Below are 14,744 nucleotides of genomic sequence, written 5' to 3' on the forward strand. Positions count from 1 at the left end.
TAGTTCAGTGGAAACTGAGAACCATAATATTCCCTGTTAGGAACATAAGATGTTGGACTAAAAAGGAGTTCCTTCATCACCAAGTCCAGTCTATCTCAAGCAACTGTGTCATATAAACCCTTTCATAAATTTACCAAGCTGCCAAGTACTTGGCAGTATTGCTGTCAGGGAATATCCTGTTATGATAATGCTGGATCTAGTTCAAGTTAATCTCTAAGGATGACACATTTTTATGTATGGTAGTTTTAGAGGCCCAAGAAATTAAAAAGTTAGTAGCAAAGTTACATGGAGAAAATGCATCCTTCTACAGTTCTATGCATCACCATAACAATTCTTAAGACTGATTTCCTTAGCAAACATATGCAAAAATAATAAACTCCTCACTGATTCTGGCAGATAGCCTCCTTTCTGACAGATTCAAATTCATTCACATGCACAATGGTGGGGCGAGGGGGATTATTTTAGCTTACTTACTTTTCCTGGTTCACATAATTCACTGAGTATGTACAAATATGAAGGACGCCAAATTGTTTACAGAAGGCCTGTGATAATTTAAGACAAAACCCTGAATCCAAGTACCCTCAAACTTCAGGGATTTACTGATCCGGATGTGATTCCAAATGTTGTGGCTCAGACCCATCTCCACAAAGTGGTGAAAGCCAAACATTAATATTAAGTCCCATTTTTAAGTGGGACTGGGAGCAATGAGCCTGCATCACAAGGAAAATGTTACTGACTGTGCAACTGATACATGGTAACATTCATTTTATATCCAGGATTAGAATATAGCTTTAAGAGTTTTTCCTACTAAAATCTCACTAAGATCATCTCTATCACCTTCCTGCCCCAGACCACCTACAGTTCCCACCATAAAAAATATCTATCCAACGATTTTTTGAAGTCATCTGTTACATTCATTGTTATTCTACAATGGGTCATGTTTAATATTCCCATTTGAGGCATATTGCACATGTGAATCAGATATCTGCTTGTAAGCACAAGGCAGGCTCTTAACTGGTATGTATATAGGTACTGAACGTTCATTTCTCAGGCATGAAAAAAGTAATGAAGTTTGATCTAGTGTAACATTGGAGTCCGTCCTTTTGAAACATTCTACATGCTGTGGGCTAAATAATAGACTAGATGCTTCCATGCTGCCCTACAGAGGAGGAATCACGGAGCTGCATAAAGGACTTGTCTCTCTAAGGCATTTTTTCCTCTATGGGGCTAATTTAGGTCTACAGCTATACCAACTATTTGTTAACCTGAATGAGTTCTGTCTGATTTCTAAGCCCTTGGGGACCACATGCCCTGGAGGCTGCACCTGTGTGGGCCACAATGCCAAATGGACTGCACAAGGTGATGCATGGAGTATGGGTTTGCGCATCATGCAGGCACTCTCCTCTGCACTATGTGCTCACACAAGCATCTCCCCCACTCCCACACCAGACATCCCTACCCACCACTTCATGGCACACTTGTGAGGGCACATCCCCTCTGCTGAACTGTGTGGCTACCTACAAAAATGGTCTGGATTCACGCTCAGTTTCTTGAACTATGTTGTACTGCCCCATGCCCAGGACGGGGAACCCAGAGACTTGGGCTGCAGTTGCAGCTGGAGCAATGGGAAAAGTGGCAAAGGAGCAGGAGCCCAGGGCCTGTAACTTAACCTCTTATGGACTGCATGCTGCCTGTGAGCCACAAGATGCACAGCTCTGTCCTGAACAGTTCTTTGTCCTTTGCTATTTCAGTGAATCCCTCTAGGAGTTTTTACTTATAAGGGAATCAACTTCTGGGATTTTCTAGCTATGACCAAGTTCTTGATACAAACTCAGTTGAAAAAACTGAAAATAATGGATTTGGATCAGACTTAACACAAAAATAATTCTATTTCATCTAGTGGTTTAATTGTGATGAAGAACAGGTAAGCTGAAGATCCTACTTGTAATAATTTGTATTAAATAAAACAAAAAAGTAAGACTAGTTATAAACCTATTCCTGACCTTAAGGTATGGAGGCCCTGCTTCTAGTTTTCCAATGCACAGTAAAGAATCATAGAAGGCAGAATAGTTCTGTAGACAAAGTTGTAAAAGTAGCTGAAGATGCTGATATTGTGTTTGTCTCAGAGCTTAAATTTTCTGTTAGCTTGTCTGATGTAAACAAGGATAAATGTTTGGAATTGAAAAAATATTGGGGTTATGAGTTAATGAATCTGCAACAATTTTGTAAGCCCTGTTCCCCTGACCTAAAACTCTTGATCACCATATTTTATAGTGTGCAAGTCAACACAGTATAAGTCAACCCCATATTTCTGATCAAAAAAGTTAGGATTTTCATAGATGCGGGTGTATAAATTAACCTTGCCAGAGCCACCTTCAGGGAAGGTGTCTGGAGCTTGGATGTCATCACATCCTGGCACCTTATAAATGTGGGGCAGCAGTGGCCACTGTGGACAGAGCTTGTGAGCCGCAGCCACAGCTGGGTGGGCTGCAGTAGAGCTCAACATGGTGGGGTGTGAGTGGCTCCTGCCTGAAAAGTGCCACTCGCTCTGAAAAGTGCCCCTCGCTCCTGCCGCTCTGTGTCCTGGTGCTGCTGGTGGCAGTGATGTAACTCCAATGCCATTGGGTGGTGGCTCCAGCACACTGGCCAAGATCTACCCGTGGGGCAGCTACTGGGCTGTGGGTCAGTATCCCCGGGCCAGACTTGATGGGTGCAGGGCTTCAACACCCAGGCTGGCTCCAGGGTGTTGGGCAGGTGTGGAGGGGGGAGGCAGGAGCTGGGCCTGGCCTCAGTCAGCACCAGGGAAGCTGCTAGATACCAGCACACCACCTCCCTGTTGATTGGGTGCTGCAGGCTGTTGGCGCAGGGTCCAGTTGAAAACAAATGAACTTTGAAACACAATAGTTTTTAAATTTCAAAGTATTGATACAGTGTATAAGTCGAGGTGAAAATTTAAGGGTAAATATTTTGGCTTCAAACTTTGACTTGTACACCATGAAATACGGTAATAGGTGGCTTTGTCTAGAACAGCATCATTTGATTTCCCTATAGTGGACAATTTACCTAACTCAGAAGCCAGAAAGGGAATTGGTCCCTACACAGAGCCCAGGAATGGAGCATGAAGATGATCTTTACTGAGAAGGGACAGCTGCCTTAAGTAGCCCTGTCTCAAAGTATGAATGCCGGGAAAGGTAATGGAATTCTGATGATGGGTGTATTGGGAGAGACTTATTTTGCATAGGGAAGGACTGAACAAGGTTCATGCCCAAGGATGCAGATGCTAATGTGCCAAGCCAGACCCATCGGACTTACATAAACCTATTTATCTACACTAATCAGAGAAACTCAGTGATAAATGTCGTACTAATAAAAAATCCAGGTGCAAAGAGAGCAACTGCAGTACAAATAAAAGGTTTTGTTATTAAAAATGTTCATAGATGAAGAGGAACTGAAGTTGGTGAAGAGTATTGACAATTCATGACTCCCATGAAGGAAAAAAAAAAGAAAACCCTGCATGGATGGAAAGCAACTGATTAGAGAGAGAAAAGAGAGAAAGACGAGGAATAAATACTTCCCTTCAACCTGTGGCTTCAGGTTTTTCTGTCAAATGTAACTGATTTTTAGAAGGATTGGAGGGGATGTGCATATCATCTACTCTCAGCATATGGGGAAGGACAAAGAATTTGGCTAAGAATAAATAGGTAGACTTGCCCTTTTTGCAGAACTGTTCATCTCCCAATCTCCCAGAGGCATTGTGTTACTACTCGGTATAGGGCCAATCCTTTCATGGTCAGCCCAACCAGCAGTCATATTGAGGTAACTAGAGCATAATGGGGACCCAGGAACTTTGCCACGTGTCCCTCCCATAGAATGACAAGGGAAGAAATATCTACGACGTCTGGGAACTGGCCCATACATTTTACTGGCGGTATACTTTTGTAGGGTCATTGGGACTGAATGTATGAAGTTTTACTAAATGCATGAAGTAAATGATAACAGATGCTCTGTCTTACAGAGTGATGCAAGAACTCTCTTGAGATACTTGAGAAATAACCCAGCACCATCGTCTGGAAGTAAGAAGAAATGAGAACATTTCAGATATTTTTCTATGCATATTTCATTAATTGTGATTGATGCTGGGGATGCTGTGTGTCAGATTCCTTTTTTAAACATAGAACTTGCTTACCTACTCACCTTTTACCCTCTAACAGATAACAGAAGAAATCCCTGCACTCAGTAAAAGGCTAAACAATAGAGGGTGATTCAATTCTGATGTCCAAGTATATTCAGTGAAACAACATGTATCAAGTTCAGGATTCAAAGATTGTTTGTTGCATTGGCCCAAAATACTTTTTGGTTAATGTCCTGAATTCTTTTCTGCACTCTGCTGTGTTTGATTTTCACATTTGTCCCATTACTATGGCCTTGGCATCTCAAAATCACTGAATGAGACTCCCATTTCTTTTAACTGTTCAAGGAGAGCTTCTTTAGGACCAGTCATGTAATATATAAAACAAACAAAAAGTGAAACTTTTCTCATCATAATGCTTTTTTTTCTTACCTCAGTTACTTCTACTGCAGAAACAAATCCAATTATTGTCGTCCTTTATTCTTATAATGTCTTTGGTGCAGCCGAGTAAGAGAGATAAATAATTATCAGCCCTCAATTATTATTCCTTCCTGTGTTCCCAATAATTTAAATAATTCTGTTTCATTTTTCCTACATTCTGGTCATGAACTTCTCACTATGGGGTAGTTACACACTGGAACAAGCTACCTAGAGAAGTTGTGGAATCTCCATCATTGGGGGTCTTTAACCTTTGTCTGGGTAGTTTAGTCAGGGATGGTCTTACCTTGAACATTTGGGGACCTCTTAAGGTCCCTTCCCCCCTACTTTTCGATGAATTTATTCAAAGTTATTCAACAGAAATGTTCTTTTATCACAAGGTCATATTTCCTAGGAAACTCCACAAATTTAAAAGATTTCCCAATCTGAGATGAATAGAACTTGTCTGCTCAAACTTGTAGAGGAATGGTTTCTATTCTGTGTGGACTGATCAAATCAAAATCTTTTCCAAAAAAGCTTGCCAGTATTCTATCTGGGAATTAATTTGGCCCTGGGTTTTTTGATCATATGATTATATGATCTTTCTTTAGTCTAATTTCCAAGTTTTTCCATATATGATAGCTGTTCATATGGTCTGCTGATTTTCAATATTTTGCTATGATATTCTATAAGATTTTTCCAGTCTTGAACACTGTTCTTGGCTAAAGCAATATCTCCCGAGTTAAACAACATGCAGCAGAAGCAATAAACAGAATCTGTTAATGTGGAATAGAGACGCTAATCTCGCATTACATGTACTCCATTTAAAATTTGGCATAAAGTGGAAAGCTGAAGTTTTCTTCATTACTATCCAAAAGGAACACCCCCCCCAACAAACCAAACTTACAATGTGCTTTCACTGGCCCAATATTCACAAGCAACAGGCTGTTGTTGATTATAGGCCATTTGACAGAATCTTTCAGAGCATCAGTGTTCTGAGTTTTCTCATTTGTGGATTCTTCTATATTCCATGATAATTGTACAATTTCATGCAGTGTTTATTGTTTAAAAATATAGCCACATCTACAGGGGGAGTTGCCTCATTAGTTATATTTTCTTTCTATTGTCTTCTTTTAGAACCATCAGAAGAAAGAAAATCTCCATTAGGAAGGTTATTTTCAGAAATGGGAATGCTACTATGTCCAGTTTTGAGCCCCACATTTCAAGAAGGATGTGGAGAGACTGGAAAGAGTCCAGCACAGAGTGACAAAGATGATTACGGGCCTGGGAAGCAAGACTTATGAGGAATGGCTAAAAGAACTAGGGTCACTGAGTCTGGAGAAGAAAAAGCTGAAGGGGGATCTGATAACAGTCTTTTCGATATGCTGAAGGGTAAGGGTGGAGGTGTGCTTTTGTCTCTGACCATAGGGGCAGGAATAGAAGCAATGGCCTCAAGCTTTAGTTGAGAAAATTATGTTGGAAATTAGGAGGAACTTTGGGCATTTATACATGTGCTCTCGGAGCCGCTCCAATTAAAGCGCCCAAAATATCACATGTATCAGTGTCCCTGCACTGAGAAATGGCAGCCCAGGGCACTTCAAATAACTGAAGCTCAAAAGAGCTTTAGTTAAAGTGCTCCCGCCACCATTTTTCAGTGCAAGGATGCTGATACATGTGACACTGGAGTCCATGGAAGCCCAGTGGTCACCACGCTCTAGCAGACTCGACTAATCGAGTCTCCTCTGATGCATTGTAGTTACAGCGCATTGGAGCAGCCTCAGTGCATGTGTATAGGTGCCCTTTCTGACTTTGAGGGTAGTCAAACATTGATACAGTCTGTCATAAGAAATTGTGGTATCTCTATCCTTGGAAGTTTTCAAGAGCAGTATGGACAGATATTTTTCTATGTTGGTGTAGCCAGGGATGATCCCGCCTTGAGCATGAGGCTGAACTGGCTTACCTCCTGAGATCCCTTCCAGTTCTACCTCCCTATGATACTGTGCTTTGGTATCACAGGGAAGTAGACTGCAAGGTTCTGATGCATTGAGTGGAAAGAAATACATCAGAACAACTGACTTTAGGATTTTTAAAGGTGTTTATTTTATTTCATATGAATGTTTCATCTTTTTACTTTTTCTTTTATAAAAGTTAGATCTAGAAAAAACTTCCATTTTCATAAAAGATTGTCACTACTACATTCAGTTTTAGCTGAGATGATTAACTTCATCACAAGAAACTACTAGCCCACTACATAAATGCAAGCCAATTTTCTAAATAGACAAGCACGAACAGATTCCTCCAATCAGAAAACACCATCTGTAGAATACTGTTGTCCAACTTTGTGTTCTGCAAGATCTCAAGGAAAGATTTCCCACAAATATGAATGTTTTATGTTTGAAATTTTTTGTGCATACCTTCTCCCTCAGACAGATGGCCATCAACTATAACAACCCTAAAAACTGGTTCATGTCTCATAGGCTTCAATCCAGCTTAAGCACCTGACTGGTTCCATGAAAATCTATACTATTACACCATACATAACAAAGTACACACATACGTACTTCACTGAGTTGAAGCTATAATAATTTTAAAAGGATGGATCTCTAAGAATGGGCTTGTGGACAAGCATTCAGAAATGTAAGGAAGAAAAATCTCCCTTTATTTAATGCAATGGGAGTTTTGCCATTTATTTCTTTGAGTTAGGATGTTACTTTGGATGTTACCTAAAACATTCTTTTTTTTTTTCATAGGTAAAATGGAATAGTAAGGCATAAATACTTTTATTTTATTTAATTTTTTTAGATTTACAGTACCTTTCTGTTTTAAAACTTTTTCTTATACTTTTTTTTGGCATTTAGGACATTTTTATGTGTGTTCCCAGCCTGGTGCCAGGTGCTTTTAATTAGAGAGCCACACATCGATAAATCACATCGAATGTGTTTTATTTCAAAGCTCACTACTGCCGTTTTCTCAGTGCAGAGATATGCTGCACCACTGATACACATGATGTGTGATGCTGCCAGAGCACATCAATATACATGCTCCAGCAGACTTAATTAATCGAGCATGCTCTGATGTGCTGGATTTCCAGCACTTTGGAGCAGGGTCCCTGCATGTGTGTAAGTGCCCTTATATTAAACTTCTGACTGGAACTAGAATGTTAAGAGGAATGAGGAAATTAAAAGAAGACAAAAAGTTAACCAAACTTTTCTTCCAATAGTAAAATCAGTTTGACTCCAAGTTTAGGAAAAGGTTTAGCTAATTTCTTAATTTATCTAAACTTGGTTTTCTATCACTCAAAAAATTAAAAAATTCCCTAGGCAATGACTTCTATACCTTCCTATTCAGGCAGATGAGGCTCTCAGCAGACTATTATTGTCTTCAAACTTAACTTCTAAAACTTATTCTTTACTAGTTTTCTGGATACACATATTAGTCCTTCCAGTTCATTCAAAGCACTGCTGGCCATCCTTATGGTTATGTTCATCTTTCTCTAAATCCTAATGTTGACTTACCTTTTCCATCTCACCAAGGTGTAATGTTTTACCCTCACTTTCAAGAATACTTAATTACTTATCTCCTATTATAGTAGGGTTGGAGTGTTGTTGTAACCACAATGGTCCAGGAAAGTTCTGAGGGGCAAGGATTTTTTGTGATATCTTTTACTGGACCAACTGTATAGTTAGGAGAGTAGTTGAAAAAGCTTTTAGGCATCAAGTGCCCTTCTTCAGGGCATCTGATGCCCCAATCTTTGTGCAACAGCTCTCCCATCTATACAGTTGGTCCAGTAAAAGATATTACAAAAAAGTCTTTGTTATTCCATACTTTTTTACTGAGCCACCCATAAAATCTTCTCTTTGCTCTGCTGTGCCGATTATGGCCCCTTTTCCACAAACATCTTTTGCTGTTTTTCTACATCAAATGGTTTACTGTTCATAACATCCTCTGCAAAGTAGTCTCTAATCCCGTTACTGGCACATCTACACAAGATGTTTACTGCACAGTAGACTAATTAGCTGTGCAGTAAATGTCTTGGTGTCTACACATATACCCCTATTAGTCTGAAGTAAACTAATTTACTTTGTAAATGCAGTACTAACCCACATGTAGACACTGTCCCAGCTGGCTGGGGCATGAGTGCTTCAGTGAGGGGGCTGCCTGCTGGCTAGCCCTGTACTGAAGCATTCTTGTGCCCCAGCTAGGCCCTCCACAGCACATTGAGCTGCCAGCTGGGGATGCTCTGACCCAGTTCAATGTGCTGTGCTCCCAGGCACATGTTCAATAAACTCTGGGGCAATAAAATCCAGATTTTATTGATTCATACTGGGTGCATCTATACATATCGCTATGGTGAAATTCTTACTCTGCCATGATTTAGTACTTCCTTTTGAGACAGCCTGTACTTCACCATATGCATGGTGCATGGTTATGTTTACAATCTACTTCACTATAGTGGCATACTATACTTGGGGAGCACATCACTATGGGGAACTAGTTGCCTGTCATGTGTAGATGCCTGCAAATGCTACATCACCGTAGTGCATTGCTATGGTGATGCAGTATCACATGCAGAAGTGCCCATTAATTTTATGTGGAGTTGCACCTACTGTGTCCTTTTTTGTATCAGACCTGCTTCTGATGCCTAAATAGACTTATCAACTATTAGTGACTAATAGAAGTGAATAGACTTTGCTGATACTTTCTACATTCAATTATCAAATTTTAAAAGATTTGTCATTACTAATATTTTAATCTAGCTAGTTTGGGATAACTGTATAACCTGCTTTCTGCTAACTGTTATGCTACTCATTGTTTTCCTCTACTCTTGTTGTGTAATAATAATTTGTTGAGTCTTATGTCCCAAAATGCTGTACCACTTACACATGTGCTTAATTTTATTCATCAGCACAGGCCTACTGATTCCAGTGACACTTAACATATACCTTGAATTACATACATACAAAGGAATTTTTTAGAATTAACCCCATTGGGAGCAATTAGTCTGCTATTATTTTTCACCAGATTAGCTAGCTGGTGGCATCTGTAGGTGGTCAAATAAGCAGAAGTAGTTCAAAAGCAGAAACAAAATAGTGGGGCCAGAACCTAAAAATAATCATACTTACAGTTTTAAGGCAGTCATGGATATCATAGTCACTACAGAAGATATTAAGGTACAGTGCATTTTCCTAACATATTAGAAAGAGGTGATGAGTAGGGCCATATTTTACAGTCTCTCTCTTTTGGCTACACTTAGAAAAGTCACTGACATTTGCAGGTGGGATTCTATTGTGCGTCTGTCTTGAAAGAGATTCAGCTGCATGGCACTTGTGGGAGAATGTTCTTCTCAAGAACCAAAGAATCTTGTCGCAGGGCACTAAGGTGATCCTGCTCCTTTAAGAGCAGAAGCAGTCCAGCTAGAGAGCCCTGCAAGTGAGGCAGAGCTCCACAGATGCAGGCTGCCCAGGCAGCAGGCAAATGAGGGAATTAGCTGGCACCTCCACACAGTCAGCTGACCAGAAGGAGGCAGGGCTCTGGGCTCATCTAAGCCCCAGGGCTGGGGCTGGCAGGCATTAGTTCTCTGGAACTCACTGGGGAAAAAAGTCCTGTGTGAAAAAGCTACCTCGAGACTTTTGAGGCCTGACCTGCTGTCTGCAAGATTAACAGGGCTTCAGGAGCTGGCCATGATGCTCTTAGGGCTCCATGACCATGTCAATTCTGCCCTGTGGGCACTTTATTTTCTCGCCTGCCATGTCTTGTTGGTATAAATAATACCAGCTGGAGCTTGGGGGCACACAGTACTAAGGGAGAAGTTTAAATTCTTAAAGTGGTACACTGTGGCCTCCATTGTTATTGTTATGTTGTAGCCCAGGGTCTTGTGTTTCTGTTGTCAGTTTGTACTGGTGGACTGGAATGAGGCTAATAGAGGAGGCCTCATTGGGTCATGCTATTGTGTAGAGCCCCAGTGCCAGAGTGGCACAAGCTGAGGGGTGCAGAGATCCCAGAACCAGAGAGGATACAGCGACAGGGAGGTAGAAAGCCCAGTGACAACAGGAGGCCGAGTTAAACCTCATCTGAGGGACAATATTTATATACTACTTGCAAGACATGAGGTGTGATAAAGGGGAGATTTTGGAGCCACACTTCTAGCCCACAAGGCTTAAGGTGTCCCATGAGGCATTGACTTGGAGTGGGACCTGGCAATGGGTTTCAAGAACCCCCAGAGTCTAGGGGGGTCTAACAGGACTGTGACTGCACACAAACTTGTGGGCTGCCTCCCTATTTATTATTTATACCAACAAGACATGGCAGGAGAGAAAATAAGGTGCCCACAGGGCAGAACTGACATGGTCATGGAGCCCTAAAATCATCATGGCCATCCCTGCGGACCCTGCACCATGACAAATCTGTAAAGCCAGGGCACCAGGATGAGTGTATGCTTAAATGCTCCTTGCTCCAAATATTCAAATGGGAATTAGGAACTAAGAGCACTGAAAGATGTGTCTGTGGAGAGTGGGGAGGGGAAGAGACCCCAGAAAACAAGCTTTACCAGAAGCACCAGTGCATTACTTTGACCCAGCTCCACAGCGTCTGTATAGATTGGATACTTCAGTGGGGTTTTTTGGCACTTTTGTCTAAAGCAAATTAAATCAGCTATTTTATAAATGTGCCAAAAAAGCCCCACTAAAGCTCCCAATCTATACAGATATTGGGAAGGCCAAGTCCAACTAACACAGTGCCTCTTTTGGGCATGTGCTGGGCTCAGTGCAGAAGCATGCAGAGTTTATAGTAAAGCACCTTTTTTTTTTCCTAGGTCTGCAAGAAGCCTTAGATCTCATTGACTTTCAAAGGTCATTAGAGATATAGTTGCATTTAAACACTAAAAATTTTCCCCATATCTTTATAGAAGACAGAAAAAATGCCTTTAAAATAATGCTATATTTTGCAGAATAAAAAAAACCATAGCAATAAAAGCAACAGATTGTTCCAAACCAATAGATTAATACCATTGGTTTGAGCCAAATATTTTATTCTAATTTTTCAAGGTGACTCTTAGGCCAGACATAGTCCTGCTTCTGCATATAAAATCAAATCTGTCAGAAGAATAAGGGGAAAGAAAACAAACCTTTTTGTAACTTGTGATAGGAAAGCTTCTAATATAACTGGTATTAATAAGTTTATAATTCAACAAGTCTTCATCTTTTCAAAAGAAATCACATAAAAAGGCAAAAATAGAGCTCAAAGAAAGATTAGATAAGAAATCTGGTGTAAAATACAATAAATATATGGTAAAAACCACTACAAAACATGTTGGTTTCACTGTGAAGAACAAATAGTTTATTTGGTTATTTGTATATTACTTTATCTTATTTGATATTTTGTGTCTACCAAATTGTGTTTGTGTTTAATACAGCACAAACACATGATACTTTTACCTAGAAAAATAAGATCTGATATTCTACCCTGCATGAAATAGCAAGTGCCCTTAACATTTTAGAATAAGTTTTAAATTATTTCAAATAAAACAAATATGTATTCAATTGTATTATGTTATATGTGACAAGCCACATGATATTAGTCAATGGTTTAACATCAGATGACCTGTCAAAATGCAAATTTCTGACATACCATGAAAAAATATAAAAGTAATAAAATTATCAATAAGTAAACCCATAAAATACATTTGGAAGTACAATTTTCATTTTATAACAAAATTTCATATAGTAATTTTTTGGTGAAATTCTGTTGAAAATTTCAGAAGATTTGCATTTATTCTAATTCAACGTGAAAACAAATTTTAATGTCAGAGGTGCCTGGAAATTGGAATGTTTCCAAAGTTCAACTCAAGAGTGACTACAGGTCCCAGATATAATACTTATTCAGTACTGTAAGTGTGGCTGACTTTGCAAATCTCAAAGTACAAGACCCTTTCTGCTACTAAACTTAAGGGAGTGGAAAAGAGGAAACAGACTTCTGTTAGATGCATCTCATGACCCATGTTATACACATAAATAGAAGGGATGTTCTTGGCTCAGAGCCAAGGTGCAAGGCTTTGCAGAGAACTTGTCAGGAATGAAAACGCAAGAGCCACAGAGGATTATCAGTCTAGTGTACTTCACTCTTCCTGTCTACTGGGTATCCTATGTAGCTGACACCATCAACATTCCACATAAGTTAATGGTTCTCAAGAAAAGTATTTTTTCTTGTTAACAGATAAAGATGCTACAGAACACTATGGATATAATTTTTCATCCACTTTCTTCTCCAACTCTTCCTTTTTTTACATCCCATTGAAGAGGGAAGGGATGATGCCCAGGAACAACAGGCTTCCTTTCCCCCTTGTCCCTAAAAGGGAACTATTGTATCTCTACCCTTTAACTAACAAATATGGAGGGGAAGATCTCAGCCACAGAAATGAGCAATGCTAATACATTTTATCAAATCTAGGTCATTTCCCTGCTAATGTGGGATTATTTCTCTGCTTTTATAGTGCACGCGTTGTTATTTTTATTTCTTTTCTCATAAATCCATAATTCATTAACTTTGCCTCCTCCTGCTTTTTAAAATTATTGCAATATTTCATTTAAAGTCATTTATGTAAAATAACTAAATGTACGACAGGTATATAAGTGCCCATAATGATGAAAGTCCTATCAATACAGGACTATAATCAAGTAATCTTACAGTTTTATTTCTACATATTCCTGTTGTGTACATTAATGGCTTCCTGGAAAAATAATAATTATTTGTACTATGACTCATTCCCAGCATCAGAAACAGACTTTTCCCAATTAAGAGTTTTTTAACTTTTTTTTTTTTTTGGGGGGGGGGGGGGTCCTTATAAGTATGTATGTAGGAAGAGCATCCCCAAACCCTCTGTGCTTTACTGCTGAGTAGAATAATTAGCTGTGAAGTAAAGTATCACCATCTACATGTATGACATTATTAGGTCACTGTAAACTACCATAAAATAGTACTGTCGGGGACAGTACTATTTTAAGCTGGGGTAATTTCCTGGAATTAAATGCATGTGTGGACACTGTTTGAAGCCCAACCAGCAGGGGTCAGACTCCTGCCTTCCATCTAGCCACACAGTCTGTACTTTCAGCACCTTTGTGCCCAAACCCAGCCCCACTGCCAGCACCCAGAGCCTGGAGCTAACTTCCAGTGCTCCCTGCCAGCCCAGAGCCAAACAGGGCAGGAACAGCTCTTGCATAAACTACTCTACTCTGGCTCAAATTGCTGCTGTCCCAGGCACATGTGTAGATGCTGAACCTAGGAGTAGTTTACTTCAGCTCAAACTGCTCTAGAGTTTATTGCTTTGAATTAGTTACCTGTGGAGATGAACCCACTTTGTATGAGTAGTGAATGTTAGAAGGGGCAAAGAGCAGTAATATAAATATATACCACAGCAAAGATACACAGATGAACATTATCACACAAGAATGCAAATAATCCTATTATGCTTATGAAATTTACTTTTTAACCCTGTACACAACTTCCTAGTTAAAAAATAATAAGGGAATGATCTGCTGTCATAGCAGACTTGTTGCAAAAATCAGTGAAACATAAGATTGTGAACATTTTAGGATGGATTAAAAGCACTTCAGGAGGTTAGCAGCTCTTTTTCTATTTCAGTCAGTGAATGTATGGATCATTGCTCTTTGTACAACACAATTCACAGATTTCATGTATGAGGTGAGAATGATTATTGAATTACACAGATATCCAGCCAGTTTGGACAGACTCTAGTACATACCTCTTCATAAAAGCCCATCTTTATCATCGCAGGAAAAGTTTACTGAATAGCATGTTCAAAAGGAGTACATAAGCCAAACAGTGAAGAACAAATTCCAGTATGAAAGCACAGTTAAAAGCACATGTGATACATATGAAGTCTAAAAAAAAATCTAAAAAATTGTAAGGTTTGGCAGAAAGCATCCTGCACCAAATTAAAATGTACTTGAGAGGCTTATTTAACATTCACTATGGTCATTTGCAGATGATTGGATCAAAATGTGAATTTACCATAGCAACCTATGCTTCAAATAGTGCATACATTGCTTTGGAGTATTACAGCACACCTTAAAAAGGAGCAAGGAATAGTACACTATGTAATCTGAACTGTAGCACAACATTAATAGCAAAATGTGGCTTTAATAAGCCACATATTTTTAGGCATATTTAATAAGAAAGGTTG

This window comes from Alligator sinensis, unplaced genomic scaffold, assembly GCF_000455745.1.
Source record: "Alligator sinensis unplaced genomic scaffold, ASM45574v1 scaffold544_1, whole genome shotgun sequence".
In the NCBI taxonomy this organism is placed as follows: Eukaryota; Metazoa; Chordata; order Crocodylia; family Alligatoridae; genus Alligator; species Alligator sinensis.